The sequence below is a fragment of the Lissotriton helveticus genome, chromosome 9, assembly GCF_964261635.1.
Source record: "Lissotriton helveticus chromosome 9, aLisHel1.1, whole genome shotgun sequence".
NCBI classification, from domain to species: Eukaryota; Metazoa; Chordata; class Amphibia; order Caudata; family Salamandridae; genus Lissotriton; species Lissotriton helveticus.
In genome coordinates this window covers 119,184,407-119,198,828 of record NC_136070.1, presented here as the reverse complement: position 1 = coordinate 119,198,828, position 14,422 = coordinate 119,184,407, and positions in this window count along the sequence as shown.

Here is a 14,422-nt window from a genome sequence, read left to right as displayed (position 1 = left end):
CACAGATCATACTGGCCGATGAAGAATCTGTAGAGAGGACACGTAGTGCCTGGCTATGGCACCTCAGCCCTAGTTCCCTACAGACGGGTTTCAACCAGAATTTCCGCGCCCCTTTGTAGGCTGGGCAGGCAAAAAACAAGTGAGCCACCGATTCCTTAGGAGCCGCACAGCCGGGGCATGCACGCGAGCGGGCATCTGTATTCGACCATCTCGCCGTAAAGTCATGAACCGGGAGCGTCCCATATCGCAATTTTAGGTACAGTGCACGATCCATTGGTTTAGTTATTAAATCGAGAAAGGGTTCCAATTTTCGCACACACTTAATTGACAAAAATTGGTCAGTAAGTGAGCCCACATTCGTAAGCCTCGTAGCGTTACTCTGTACCCAGTCCCAGTATAGTTTTTTTATAACATCTTTGGGTGGTGGTAATTGCGACTCCCATGCCTCTCTTAGACCCAAGTTGAAAGCCAATTCTTTCAGTTTATTTAGCCATCCTATTTTTTTACCTGTGTCCAGTAGTAATAGTTCATCCAGCCCTTCTGCGTACTTAGCGAGCTCCTCAGTTCTTCTTAAGCGGGACCAGAATAGCAACGGGCGTAGCCTCACCATGTCCTTTACTGTTTTTCTGCCCAGATCTAATCTTAGTGGGATCATTGGGGTGGAAGCGGGGAGAGCTACCACATTCCTAAAAAAAATGTTTTCCGCTCTCATCAAATCCAAAACCCCTTCGAACCCCCAAAGTTCGGAGCCATAAAGTGCTGCAGGAAGAATCTGTCCCTCATAGATGGTCATAGCTGGGGAGACTGGTTTACTGGTTGATTCACGGATCTCTTTCAGCGTCACCCCGGATACTCTACGATGGTTTAATAACATTTTAGAAAGATGATCCTTCCAGGTCATGCGGCTGTTAATCCGGACACCAAGATAGTCAAAAGACTTGACCAGCTCGAGGGGGGCATTGTTGAGCACAAAATTATTTTTAAATCTTTTTGAGGGTGCAAAAGCCATCAATTTGGTTTTCGATGTATTGATTGTTAAGCCTCTGGTAGTGCAGAAGGAGCTAAACCGGTTCAAGAGTTTTTGTAAGCCCACCGGGGATTTGGAAATTAATAGGGTGTCATCAGCGAAGAGAAGTGTGGGGATTCTCTCCCCCGCCAGGGATGGGGCATCCGACTCCTCCCCCTTTAGATGGTCAACCACTCCGTTTACGAAAAGGGAGAAGAGGGTCGGAGCCATAACACAGCCCTGACGTACTCCTCTCCGCACTGGGATCCTGTCAGTTAGTTGCCCCTGGGATCCCCATCTAACCCTCGCATAGTTCCCCTCGTGCAGCTTTACGATTAGGCTCAGAAGACCACTGGGAAAACCCATCTCTCCTAGAATTTCCCAAAGTTTTGTACGAGGGACCAGGTCGAATGCAGTTTTGAGGTCGATAAAGGCCATGTACAAACTGCCTTTCATGATGGTAACCGCCTTCCAATGGATGGCAAGAAGGCGAAAGACCTGGTCCATCGTACCTACCTTCCTTCTGAACCCCGCTTGTAAGTGGGAGAGGATACTAGCCTCCTCTATCCAGTCGCCTACTCTTGAAATGATGACCCTGCCGACCACTTTCTGGATTATGTCTATCAGACTGATGGGTCTGTAGTTCGCAGGGTCATCTCTTGCCCCCTTCTTATACACCGTAACTACCTCAGCCCCTTTCCAGGAATCTGGAACCTGATGTCCCCTCGTAATCAGATTCATTAGTATCGCAATTAGTTTGGCCCAGGCCTCTGGCTCTGCCATCAACAGATCTCCGGGGATCCCATCCTGCCCGGCGGCTTTCTTAGGGGTTAGGTGTCTAATCGCCGTCATTACTTCTGCTGTTGAAAATAAAAGGACATTATCATCTACGAGTTCCCCTTCTCCCAGGCTATTCACCCCATGACTAGTTATTTCCTCCGAATCTCCATATAGGGATGAAAAATGAGTAAACCATTGCCGGCAAGTTATATGATCAGCCAATGGTTGCGATTTGCTCTGCCTTGTTCTATTAACCAATTCCCAAAAAAGGTTCGGGTTCCTACTGCTCACAGCCTTGGAAAGGTCCTGCCAGTGCTGTTCCTCCCACTCCCGTTTGGCCAATGATAATGCTTTCAGATAATCCTTCCTGGCCGCTCTAACCAGTAAAGGGTCCCCTGAAAGCAGAGCTTTTGTCAATTGTTTCCTTTTGCTCTTACAATGATCATTATACCATGATTTACATAGAGTAGGGGGTATAGCAGGAGCCCTATTACTTTTCCCCTTCGAGATAAAAAATTGGCCAATTTGATCTATTGTGGTTTTATAGGCAGAGTCAAGGGAGGGGTGATGGCAATTGACGGTCCGATTTTCATCAACCCAGACTTCTAAGTTGGAAGACAATCCCTCAACCATCGCTTTGATGCTTCCTATATCGCCCTCATTAAGTTTGGCCTTATCCCATTTCAACCTACGGTTATTGTTAAATGGGATAACTTCTTTAGTTGTTTTTAAGGTGACAATTGCTCGCCTGTCATTCAGAACACCCCAATTGAACTTGCAACACAGGGGGTTGTGATCACTATCCTGGCTTGGGACGACCTCCATATCAATTAGGTCCGGCCAGAATCCAACGTCCATTAGGATGTAATCGATTCGGGACGGCCCTGATAGTCTATTAAAGGTCAAAGCCCCCAACTGATCAGACATAGTCCTGCCATTAAGGGCTCTTAATTTGTGGTCCCTTGTCAGTGCATTAATTTGTATGGCCCTAGATGACCACTTCCTAATAGGGGGCAGGGAAAGAGTTGGGATGGACCATTTTGAATCCTCCTCTTCGATTCCTAAGGGGTCGTCTCCGAAAAGGGGTTCAAATGTACAATTAAAATCACCCCCCACAAGAATTTTAGCTGAGCAGGGGCAATTGGCTAAGGCCGAGTCCAGGGCTGTTAAGGTCAGAGAGGGAGAGTCACCCTGTGTCCCTCTCGCATAAACATTAAAAAGGTCAAGTCTGACGACATCCTCCCGTCCTCTTGCTGAAAGGTGGAGTATATCATTACACTCCACAATATGGCTTGTGACCACCCAGTTCAGATCTATTTTTATCCAAACTATGAGACCGCCCGATGGCCTACCCCTCCCCTTACTAACTGCGGGGACAGAGTGGGTAGTATACCCCGATTTATGTAGAGGAACAAAACTCCATGTCTCCTGGAACAGGCAGACATCAAACTGCTCAATTAGTGTGTGCCACTCCGGGATTTCTAGCTTCCTCTTAAGCCCAGCAATATTCCAAGATAGGAGGTTTATTATCCGCCTTCCTCTAGGCACGAAAGTGTGACCCACCTTGGGCAAACTCTCGTTAACCACCCTAGTCAAAGGGCTCCCCCTCTCCTGGGCCAATAAAGTGGGGGATGCAAGGCAACTATCCATACTCATCACGGGCCCGACTAGACTAGAATCCTCAGTTATGTCATTGGTGGTCGCCGTATGGTCTGTAGGTAGACTAACCTCTTCAGTATCTATGCTACCCCAAGGTGGACGAGAATCCGCATCCCCAGGAAATTCATTATCAGTTTCATTTTCATTTCCCCCCCCCCCCCCTGCCCCCAACTTCAATCGCAGTCTTCCAGCCCTGACAGCTGGGAAAACCGATTGTAAGTATCCAACGGGGTAAAGGGTATCAGGTGGTTCATACTGGAGCCCCCCTGGTTCAGCATAGGTCTATGGGGGACCATGGACCAGGCGGAATGTAGATCAGGCGCCCTGGTAAACTGATGCCCGTACTGGGAATGATTATTAGTATAGGGTAGTATAAAGGGCGGCCTGTAAGATTGTGGTCTGTTAGAGTATTTAGAGTTGGTGACTTCTGACCTGGGGTAAAAGTATGTTAAAGCCCGTGGGATAATACAGGTTTCCCCGTTCCCAGGTGGCCAATTTAGGATGTAATCAACTGCCCGAGGGTCTCTAAAATTGACCACCACTAGATCCCCCTCGATGTCTTTAGTTCTACTCCCCAGCCAATTAATCCGTCTGACATGAACTATGTCCCCATCTATGTTAGGTGCTATCGGCCTGCGTAACCGCAACCAATGGATAATTTTGTTCTTGAGGTCGACATATCCCTCCTTCTTATTTTCAGTTAACTGCGGAACCCCCGTTAAAATCACCACGTAAGGCACAGCTTCTGGGGGAATCTCTACTTGTGGGACCCTTTTATGAGGTATTCTACTTTTTCCACCAACCCCATGTGCGATCTGATTGTTTCTCGACGAAGCCTTTAGGGATGATTTGGTAGGGCCCGCTCCCAGTTCAATGGCTGGTGCTTTTGGTTGTATAGGCGGCGCTGTGTTGTGAATTGGGGGCACAACTCCACCCGGAGGCTGACGAGTTTGCTTAGTCGGAGCAGGGGTAGAGGGAATTTTAGATTCCCTTTGTGGTGTAGTAGGAGGGGGTATGGGGTGCACCACCACACTTCCTTTATTTTTAGTAAGGGTAGACATACTAGTTATGGCGGCCTCCAATATGGTTAACCTAATTTCCACCTTTTTAATAGACTCATTGATGGGTAGAAGGAGAGTTCTCAACAAAAATTCCAAATTCCCTGACACAGTGGGGGGAAGTAGTGGTGAAGTAATAGGTGGGGAGGCTCTATTGTTGTTATCAGGAGCCTCATCTTGTGAGATTGCTAAGGGTGGACAATGAACCGGTGAGGCAACTACCAGTGGTGTATAATCCTGCTCTACTATTGGAAAAGTCTCAGTTGTGATTGGGGTTTTTGGCCCTTTACCGAAATCAGCGTGCGGTGTTTTTGCTTTACCTGATACCACCCTTTGTTTCCTCCTTTTTTTACTAGGGGGAGGTCGGTGGATCTGGGCTGCAGGAAGAGTCTTAACTTCCTGCTTCCTAGATTTAGGTGTATTAGCCACACGATTACAGCTAAGAGTGGGTGAAACATTTATAATATTGTCCGGGGGCAAACAAGGAGTGGCTACAAAGTCACGAAACAATAGGGGGACTCCATCTTGACTTACGTTATCCTCACTTAGGACATTCGAATCACCCTCCCGGTTCAGTTCAAGTAGACTATCAGTGAGGGGTCTAAGTTTCATATTCTCAACAGAGCGACGCCGCTCTGCCCTGCGCTCTGCTAGGATGGAATCCTTTTCTCCCTCGCTCCTCTTAGGAAAGTAATTCTCCAGGGAACCGTTACGTAATCTGGTTTTTTTACCCGGGGTTTCTTCTTCTGTTGCCATGTCCCTGATGTAATAAGCAATGTCCTCCGGACTACAAAGAAGGAGGTCTGGCCCGGCCCGGCCTCCTCCGGCCCCGGACGGCCACAGACGGTCCCGCCCTTGTCCCGGGCTTCTCCCGGCGCCCTCCCGCGCGCTCCCGCGCAGCGGGAAGGACTGCTCTTTTTAAGCTGTGCAAAAGTGATCTAGGGGGCGTGGCCGGCAGGGAGAGGAGCCCAGCTGACACGGGCGCGCGGGGACTCCTGGAACTTAGAGTCCACCCGCTCTACCCTCGCAGCCCTGCCGGTGTCCCAACAGCCCCAGGCAAAATTCCCCACAACTGCTAAGACCGCGAAGCGGGACCCGCGCAGCGGGTCCGGCGAGCAGCAGCGGCTTAGCAGGGAGGCAGGATACAACAGCAGAGGTCCGTGGCGTGTCAAAAGTCCAGGTTAGTTTCCCGCTGGTATGGGGGCTGGAGATGATTAAGAGCAGCTGTGTTGGGGGCGCGGCCGGCAGGGAGAGGAGCCCAGCTGACACGGGCGCGCGGGGACTCCTGGAACTTAGAGTCCACCCGCTCTACCCTCGCAGCCCTGCCGGTGTCCCAACAGCCCCAGGCAAAATTCCCCACAACTGCTAAGACCGCGAAGCGGGACCCGCGCAGCGGGTCCGGCGAGCAGCAGCGGCTTAGCAGGGAGGCAGGATACAACAGCAGAGGTCCGTGGCGTGTCAAAAGTCCAGGTTAGTTTCCATTATGTATATTATATGTTGTGTGTGTGTGTGTGCACGCAGTGAGAAATGTATATTGGCTTAATGTGATGTTTGTATTTATTGAATATAGTGTCCTAAATTAGCTATTAAAAGAACTGAACACTTTACGACCCGACTCTGGTCGGGGGCTTTCCGAGTCACATCGTAGCTTGCACTTCCGACTGCCGCATTACAATGCAGGCTATTGAAAGTGAAACCAGACTGTCATTCTGGCTGGATTCCGACGGGCTTAAGGAGCCAGTCGGCTAGTCGGAGGCCTCACTGTAATCCCTAAGGACGGCATTTCCTCCGTCGGGATTACGATGTCAGTTTTCGATAGGCTTTCCTTGTCGGGCTTTCTGACATGGGAAGCCTGTTGAAAAGCAACTTTGGGGGCTCTAGCAGGCCCCTTCTCCCTGCAACCTCCGGTCGTGGGCCGATAGTGCCCCTCTGTTAATCCTGCACCATGCAGTAAGCACTTTATGGTGCCTGCCGCACAGTGCAGGAATTAACAGAAACCACCATTCCTCAATGGGAGCTTGTGCTACGGCCGGTTTACTGCCACAGCACAAGCTCCCATAGAGAAATGGGAGTATGCGACTGCAACATGTGCGGTTGCATTGTAATTGCGGTGTCGGGACCACTAATTGGAGGTCGGTTGGTCCCGAGACCACAACAGTGTCGGCGGACATAAGTCTGCCCGACATTGTAATAAGGGCATTTGTTGTTAAATAGGAGACTGAAGGAGACATTCTTCCAGAGGCTGCACTACATAATGTGAAACCAGGGAACCTGGGCTTAAGTCCCTGCTTCCTCACGTGATCTATCTACGCGTTTCTCAGCAAATCTTTTTACTTCAAAGCACCTTAATCATTAGTTGACTAACTTGACAGCAGTGTGAAATAATTCACCTCACGCACGTCACTCTTGTATGGCCTATTAGTCAATAATGTTTCTCTACATTTAACAATATTATTGGCCGTTTATTCTTTGCACATGAAAAAGTGATATATTTTTGCCTGCCTCATTGCAACTTCATAGGGGGCACAATGGTATTCTTGAATGTTTCTAAGTTTAGAAACCATGACTTTATCTATTTTTATACATTTGCCTTTTACAAGTGGGAATCACAGTACTTGTCCAATAGGATCCATCATTGCCATCCTTCTCGCACTCTTCGTTCTATGTCTGTTACACGGCTAATGGTACTATTCACATAGGACTAGAAGAGGTGAACACGTAAAAAGAGCGGTATCAGCTTCTCCACTCTCAGAGAGCTATCTCCCAGGAATCCCTGTTTCGGAAGCCACTAAAACCCCATGTTTTTTGCCTTGAGTTGGGTAGTTGTGGTGAAGAGACCTTGGGCATTCCTACGCTGAGACGCTCCTTTGAGTAGCCTCATACTCAATAAATCTGCCATTTAGTCATACACTTACAACAAATGTCACTCATTGGACTAACACTACCCAATGATTCAAACTGAAATTCAAATATTGAGCAATTATTTTATTTATTTTTTTCTAAAAGTTTTTATCACTTTTTTTAGCCCAACAATTGATGTGTCCGTAACAAATGTAGTGGTGGTTCAACATTCATTTTGGTACCTGGAGGCAAGCCAGACCCTGGCACGGCACTCTGAATGAACTTGGTTTCTTGCTCACCTGTACTCAAAGTATCTTATTACACAAGGCATGAAATGACACACATTAGTAAAAAGCAAACCTCGAAACAAATGTCTCATAGCTATGAGTAATACATGCACATTCTTAGATTATTTAGGGTTTATGTACTATGAAAATCACACAAAAACACACCAGAAGATGAAGGCATCCACACAACTCACAGTGCGCAAGGTTTCTCAAAATCCCAGTTAGGCTGCCATTTAGAAAGTGCCACAAAATGGAGTTGGGGGGTGGGCGTAGGGGGAATCTTCTCAGTCGCTCTAAGCCTGGCCAGTTGTCTTGTAAGCTAAGTCCTGCCTCACACTGACACTTGGCGTGGCTGGTGCACGCTCAGACCCACACTCGCTCCTTGATCACCTTTCTCCTCTGATAGAAAAGGGAGTAATGCATGCAGTGTGACACTCTCTCACAAGTGATATTCATTCAGCTCCCATTTCAAACCATTCTCCTTGTTCGCAGTGTGAGTATGCAACAAAGTGCGTCCGCACTGGAGTGGCCAGTATTGCTCCTGTCAATGATTACTTTAAGACCTGAGAAAGTCATGTTAGGAAGGACGAAACATGTTGACTGTTCCACATGAAGACTATCTGTACTGTTCCATAATGCTTGCCGATTACAACATTGGTCTAGCATTAAAATTTAAATACAACTTGTAATAGTCTAGTTTCAGTTTTATTTCTGGAAAGGGATTGTTAATAAACAAAAATTAATTTGATGTGTTGTCCTAGCATAGGAGTGCTGCACAAAGCTCAACAGAAAAGTACATCCAAGTGAATCTAATTTAAAATAAAAACAGATATGCAGAAGATATCCATTAGCCTTTCAGAAATGTCTGTCTAATCATCATGGTGTTTAAAGTGCACTGCCCTTCTACCAGTAATTGCCCTTAATTGCTGTTACACATCCTCCGAAGCGGAAGATATTTAATTTTAGCTTTGGACGCCATTCCACTGCAGGCGCTTTGTTTAATTGCTGCCTCAGACGGTTCTGTGGTCTGGCTCTGGCCTCTGGTTTTCCGTACATATTTTAAGGGACATGTCGCCTACAGCTAGTTATCTGTTGAACTAGAACGTGTGCTTTTTATTTGCTTTATTTTGGGAAGGTCAGCTGGCTGAAGGCATCACACATGGCTTGTATCGTCTGACATCTGTGTTTGGGTTTTGTGGCTCAGGGATCTCGAGAGGACATCACCTGTACTAATAAACAAGGCAACCACAAAACCAGGGGTGACGTTTCGTGGTTCTCTCGTGTTTGATCTCCTCCACAGATTCACGCCTGAGCTTGACTCCTGTGGCCAATAATAGCCCATGACTGTTTTGTTGGCTCACGGGGGTGTACAGGGCACAGTATGCTTTCCATGGGAAGCAAGACACATCTGCAACTCGAAGGCTATAATCCAGCTGTGGTCATCGCTGAGATGTCCATAATGGAAGTTGCTTTGTGCGGAGAGTCTCTGACATTTCCTAGTCCGGGTGGCAACAAGAAGTGCAACGTGGGCTCTTCAGTGCTTTATTTGTATAAAAAAACCACACACACACACACACAAAAACTGTCACTGTCCCCGCTGCCAATGACTGTACCTACACAACTATTAAACATCACACTGCTGCAACTGTGACAATCCAGACCGTGCAAGGTCCCCCAAAGCAATAGGAATGCATTTGGGGCAGATATTAGTTGTTTTAAATGCATATTGATATAATAATCAACTGTTAAACGGCTCATCTTTAAATGACGCGAACAGCTCCAGTATGTGGCCGATGCCAAGTGCAGATATTAGCAAGTAAATGCTGGTGTCAAGCACCGGAAACGGCCGGCTCAAATTAAGCATTGGGTCTCTAAAAGAAAACAAATAGCTTCAAGAACAGTCTGTTTGACCCAGGTGATGAATCCATTTCAAAGGAAGTGTTTTGGTTTCCTTTTTGTTGAATTTTGCACTTCAGCATTACTTGTGTAAAGGAATACGTGCCACACTACCAGTTTTCTATTGGGACTCAAGTTCTTCTTTCTTTTTGACTCAGTTTGCATGGTCCCCTAAACCCAATGTAACCCAAAACGGAAAATTCACTGCTCCATTGGGGTACCCCAGGAGTTCCCAAGGATAGGTCAGACCCTGATTTGGCCTCCACCCGAGCTCATGAACCATCAACCCACTTTGCTGAGGGCCTGGTGTGGTATGTCACACTCTCCTGTGTGAGCTAAAAGGATGTTGATATGCATTAGACCATCAAATATGTTAACACCCAGCTCCTCTTTACATGCCCTAAGGGTGTGGAGTTTGACGGAGAGAGTATCCAGGGTTGCCTTGGGGCCGTTTTTAACTGGTTCCATCTTAACGGCCTCAAGTGCAACTCGGATAAATCAGAGGTACTCTTCTTCGGATGCAGCTCGGACCCAGAGTGGCAGAAATGGTGGCCGGAGAACATGTTTCCACCGTCAGGTTCATCCCAGGTGGCCAAGAACCTGGGTATCAAGATCGATAAGGATTTGTCTCTGCGGTCTCAGGTAATCGGGCTCACTGGCACCTGTTTCGGCTTGCTCCGGATGCTCCGCAAGTTTCTGCCCATTCTATCGGAAGACCATAGGAAGGTAACGGTACAGGCGATAATTGGTTTGAGGCTAGATTTCTCCAACGTTCTGTATCTTGGTCTACCGGAGTATCTGCTACAACGTTTGCAGGTGGTCCAGAATTCGGCAGCCCGGGCCATCTTTGGCCTGTCAGGCCGGGCCCGAATTTCTGGTCTCCTGCAGGCTCTCCACTGGCTCCCGATCCGGAAGCGGATAATTTTTAAGGCCCTGACCATGGCTCATAAAGCTCTGTATGTGTCAGGAGCCAAATACCTCCGAAAAAGGGTAGTTTTTCATCACCCCACAAGACCTTTGAGGTCTGGATCTTTGTTTCTTGCGGCGGTCCCTCGGATTAAGAGGGCTTCGCATAGGAGGCCGCTCTTTTAGACTTTTGGCGCCCCAGCTATGGAACACTTTACCACTGACTTTGCGCAGCACATCCAACTTATTGATGTTCAGGAAGGGCCTTAAAACCTGGCTTTTTTCTACTTAGCTGGAGTTTCTTAGGCGATTCTGTATCCCCCTGTCTTTTTGTTTTGGCCCTGTTTTTTCTTTTAATTGTGTTGTGTTTTCAGGTATGCAGTGAAAAGCGCCGGGACACTCTTTGAGTAGCCGTGCGCTATATAAAACAATTATAACATAACATAACATAACATAGGTCATTAACTCATAAAATATATGGGGTGTCTATGCCCTGACTCTAGGGTCTTGTTCAGGGCTGCAAGATTAAGAGCTCCTTTGTCAAGTCTGTCTGTTCCAAAACATCTCTAGACCACTATAAGTATGACCCAGAGGAGAAAGTGTGAAATAACTGTGTACATTGTCTCCATTAATGCTAGAGCTGCCTTCATGAGCTAAGGTAGTCTAACTGGGTATAATCCCTCAGAAATGGGGGCGTTGGCAACAGCATATATAAAGTCTGGTAAATAGGGCCCCTCTTTGTTAATTTGCTTTAATGACTGGGACTGTTCAGGGACATTGATTGGGATGATGATTGGGGACTTTGGAACAGGAGATTGATGGAATTCACCTTTGGAGTACCTTAGAACATTTAGATTACCTTTAGAGGAACACATACATCTTGTGTGAAAGTTGAATGGGAAATTTACGGAGAATGTTGCTCAGTTTTTCACTTCTTCTTTTCATTCTGGCTACTTTGTCTTAAGTGTCTCTCTGCAAGGAATATGCAGGTTTGTAATCAGAGCTGACCAAACAAAAATCATCTCCCTGGTAAAAATGTGGCACCTTATTCATTCTTGGAAGGTCAGGGTTATCTCTGCTCAGCATCCTCTCGAGGAGATAAGATGTGCCCCATCCTGACTGGGTTCTATTTTTGAACATTCGGACCAGTGATTTTTTTGTACAAAATAATCAGGGCCCTTGTCAGGAGGTCCCTGAATTGCAACACCCATTGCCCCTGCCTACGCTGCCAGCGACAATATGTGCACAACTACTGATCATCACATTCCTACAAGTGTGATAATTCAGACCATGCCAGGCCCCCAAAGCTATAAGAATGGCTTGGGAGGCAGGTGTTAGTCATATAAAGTATATTGAATTCATGAGTAACTGTTCAGCTCATCTCTAAGTTACTCAAACAACACACCACCATGTGGCAGACTGTCATAAGTGGTACAAAAGGGGGTGGTGATGGACGGAGCATCTGAACCAATCAAACACTCACACCCAGTCAACAGATCTGGGTTTGATCCATCACCGTTCTTGAGCCCACTCTGCCACCCCAGTTCAGACATGGCCATATGCAAATCAGTCTGACCCTGTGCCTCATGGGAACAGTCCAGCCCGAACTGCCAAGCCATGCCTTCCCTGGACCGGAAACAAGCTACCGAGGACCGGTTTCCGGCATTTCAGCCATCTTCAGCCCGGCACGTGAGTGTTTGATTGGTTCAGATGCTCCGTCCATCACCACCCCCTTTTGTACCGCTTTGTTTGCCATAAGTTGGCAGGGTATGCTCAGACGTGAGTCCCTTGCTCACTTTGCCACTGGATTCAAGCAAGCCGGGCTGAAGACGGCTGAAATGCCAGAAACCGGTCCTCGGCAGCTTGTTTCCGGTCCAGGGAAGGCATGGCTTGGCAGTTCGGGCTTGACTGTTCCCATGAGGCACAGGGTCAGACTGATTTGCATATGGCCATGTCTGAACTGGGGTGGCAGAGTGGGCTAAAGAACTGTGATAGATTAAACCCGTTTCTCTTGACTGGGTGTGAGTGTTTGATTGGTTCAGATGCTCCGTCCATCACCACCCCCTTTTGTACCAGACTGTCATAAGTGCCTGAATTAACAATTCAGTGCCAATGAGGAGCACCAATACCACTGGCACAAATTAAACACTGTCAGAGGACCCCTGCCTGTAAGCATTGAGTATATCTACCAGAGCGCCACAGCAAAGGGGAGAAGTGATGACCTGTGTGCATCTTGCTGTTGTGGCCCCCCATACTGCCAGTTTCTTCAAGGTGAAGGCTAAGCCCTGATAGTCTGATGAAGCTCATGAGTCTGTGCTACTGCTACTGCTGACCTCTGTTGCATGGAAGACCATGATGTGTATACAGAGCGCCAAGAAGCCTTTGCTACCACTGACCACAGGAGAATTGCTAAGGTGCATTCTTACGTGCAATTGATTTAAGGGATAACACTTAGCAGTGATAACATAAAGTGGTAACATTAAGCAGACGAGCTAAGTGTACTCATTAACAGAAGGTTTCCACTTAAAATGAACTGTGCCCCAATATTTGCACGATGAGGATTGGGACATAGTCATAGCGAAGATGGCTGCTACTGTAGGAGGCTGGCTTAGTTTATGGTGCACCCATATTTAAGTGAAGCATTCTGCACTAATCCAGACAACCCTTATGGTGAGTTCAGTGCTCTTAGACAACCATAGGAAGCTCTCTAAGTGGTAGCTGTGGAGAGCAGCCTTTAGGTTTAGTCTAGAAGGAGTGGAAATCAGCTTGTTTTCCAGTACTAATCACACAGTGTAGTTTACGTATAACAAAACCACACTGTGTCTTTATATAAATATATGTTTATTATAAAAACTCATTAACACATTGGTATATGTCCTACCTGTAGATATAATCACAATCCACACAATACTTCAAATATAGAACAGGTAAGGAGCACAAATACACAGTGGTGTCCAGGGTGAGATCAAACCATGTACTAATAAAGCGGATGTGACCAGGAGGCACGGAAGACCAATGACCACAGATGAACAAAGATGTAGGAGAGTTGATGGTGACCTTGTCGCTGCAGCTGTGAGGACCAGGTGACACCGTGGAAGACAAGAGCCAGTCACTAGCTGTCCCACATCAGAAGTTGAGAGGCAGGTCGTCGGTGTCCGGCTGTAGCACCAAAAAGCCTTGGCAGCAGCAACAGATGAGGAAAACAAAGAAGGTGCACTGTCAGGACCAGCAGGGTCTAAGGGACTCACCAAACACAGGAGAGTCTGAGCAGGCCCTGAGCAAGCAGTGGGGCCCACTGGAGCCAAAGAAGACCCTCAAGAGACAGGAGTTGCATGAAACCCTCAAACAGCTCACCAAGAATGCATGCCCACAGTGCAAAGGATGAGGTGAGGACTAAGATCTTGGTAGCAGGAGATGCTGGAGGCTGGAGCTTCTTGGAGCCTGAAGATCTCTAGAGAAGATAGTCAACAAACCTTGGCAACAACAAGTGGACACTGTGCACAGGGGTACTACTCGAGTGGTTCTGATGAGGGATACTGGCTTCAAACTTGTGGAGAAGACAGTGCAGGCCTCGAGGGACTTGCAGAACTACCACCTGTGTTGAGCCTTTTGGAGTTGGTAGGACGTCAGGAGCAGCAGACTGGTCAACTTGGTTGCGGTGCCTGCAGATGCAGGGGAGTGACTCCTTCATGCCAAGAGAGATTCCTTTGGATGTCTTTGATGCCCCCAGGCCAGGTAAAGCACCTGGATGTCACACAGGCACCGACAGCACAGAAGAATGGCAGGACGACAAGACCAAGAGCAGCAGGAGTCTTCCAGATGCAGTCTCAGTTCCAGGCAAAGTCCAACATGCCCAGACGGTTGAAGATGAAGTGGTTTCGGATCTGAATATTGTACCATGACGAATCTGAAGAGCCACCCACAGGTAAGCCCTTCAAGTACTCAAAGAAAAAGGTTGGGACGATTCAGGGGTTCCCTCCCAGAGTAGG